The following is a 2,284-nucleotide window of genomic DNA, read 5'->3' on the forward strand; positions in this document are numbered from 1 at the left end:
ATACAGAGCACTATAGATATCTTAGAAATTGCTACTTCAGTTTATCATTGGATTAATCTGTTGACCCTTAGGTTGTTTACATTTTAAAAGAGATTGCCAATCCAAATGGGCAAATAATAAGTAGTGAGGGATATGTGGCAGAAATAATTCTGGACAGAAGAAAATATCATTCTTCACATTATACCACTGGTGACATCTGAGTTAAATAAGGCCACTTCTTAATATTGGCCCAACCGTTTTCTTTAGAATGTAAATTCAGAACATTACAGAGATGTAATATATAGAAATATTTTAATGGAGAAATAGCTATTGCACAGTAAAAGACATGAACATATGTTTTAGGTATCTGAGCATTGTTTCTAAATATGATTCATTATGAAGTCTTATATTCATGAGTTTGTTATTTACAGACACTGACTAACATAGAGACAGAACTTTAAACTATTACACCAGAAAGGACTTCTTTTGTACTGTGGCTTATAAAAATATGTCTCGTGCAGTGGGGAAATTCTGATGGACTACAGATAACTTCTCAATATGGCTCAATATGACTAAATTCACTCAGTATGACTAAAGACAGAATGTTATTTCCCTGGTGCTGTATGACAAAGGAGAATTTTCAAGATATATATGTGTGTATGCCGGTAGCACCATGTGCCATGTGGGACCTTAGTTCCCCTACCAGAGATCAAGCCAGCACCCCTGGGATTGGAAGGCAGATTCTTAAACACTGGACCACTGGGGAAGTCCCAAGAGTGTATTTTTAAGTAGAACAGTAGTATAGGAAGAGCTGCAATTTTTGAGTCACAGGTCCACTATAATTTGGCAGTTTCATCATAGCTAAGATCATTTGCTGTGTTTGATGGAAACATAATATACTATTTTGGGTGTTCTTATCCCGTCTAATAACATTTGGGATTCAGCAGCAATAGAATTTGGGGTCGAATGTTCTGTCATGTAATGTTTGTTCACATATTTCTCGACTTAATTTGACTAGAGTCTGAAAGGAAAGTTAAAATCTTCCAGCTTTAGTCATTTCCAGTTTTACTTAATATTTTGAGTTTCAGTGTTTTAAAAAAATCTGCACTGTCAAATGCTGAAGTGGACAACACTAGATCCATATATAAAGAAAAACTTTCAATACCTTTGGACCATGAAATTTGTCCACCTTATTTTATGTCCTTGGATATATTCCAGTGTCTCCTAGCTTATAGTCTATGGGAACTTGAATAGAATTTGTATTTTACTGTTGTGTGAAAATCATACAAATCTTAATTATGTTGAATTGGTTCATAGTGCTTTTCAGGTCCACTATATCCTTCCACTTCTCTGTATATTCATCCTATTAATTTTGAGAGCTTGATATTGAAACTCCAACTAAAAATATTAATTTATGTACTTGAAAAATAATTATAATATATAGAAGAACTATAAAGTATCCTGTAAATGTTATTATGCTTTCATAATTTAAAACATGAAAGAGAAAAAAAAGAAGTTCAAAGATTAGACATACATATAAATATGTATTGAAACTAGAGGAATTGGCCTCCAGAAATTTTCCACCTTCTTTTTAAGTACTTTGCTACCAGAATATAGAAGAAAGATATTGATTTTAGAGTCAGCTGACCTATACTTGCAAGGAGATCCAACCAGTCCATTCTGAAGGAGATCAGCCCTGAGATTTCTTTGGAAGGAATGATGCTAAAGCTGAAACTCCAGTACTTTGGCCACCTCATGTGAAGTTGACTCATTGGAAAAGACTCTGATGCTGGGAGGGATTGGGGGCAGGAGGAGAAGGGGACGACAGAGGATGAGATGGCTGGATGGCATCACTGACTCGATGGACATGAGTCTGAGTGAACTTCAGGAGTTGGTGATGGACAGGGAGGCCTGGCGTGCTGCGATTTATGGGGTCGCAAAGAGTCAGACACGACTGAGCGACTGAACTGAACTGAACTGACCTATACTTGAGTCCTGGATTTTCCACTCACTGGCTCAGTAACTCTGGGCAAGTAACTTCAACACTGAAACTCAATTTTTTTACCTATATGATGGGGAAGATAATGCCTACTTTTCAGGATAAATAGGAGTTAATAATCCATATAAAATTCTTGACACCTAGTAGGTCCCTAATAAATAGCAGCTATTAAAGCTGCTTTAGCATTGAAAATCAATAAATATAAATCAGAACATTAACAGAATAAACGAGGGAAGCTATATGATCATTTCAACAGATATAACAAAATCATTTGGTTAAACTCAACCCTCTCTCATCATAAAAAAT

The sequence above is a fragment of the Bos mutus genome, chromosome X (genome assembly GCF_027580195.1).
Source record: "Bos mutus isolate GX-2022 chromosome X, NWIPB_WYAK_1.1, whole genome shotgun sequence".
NCBI classification, from domain to species: domain Eukaryota; kingdom Metazoa; phylum Chordata; class Mammalia; order Artiodactyla; family Bovidae; genus Bos; species Bos mutus.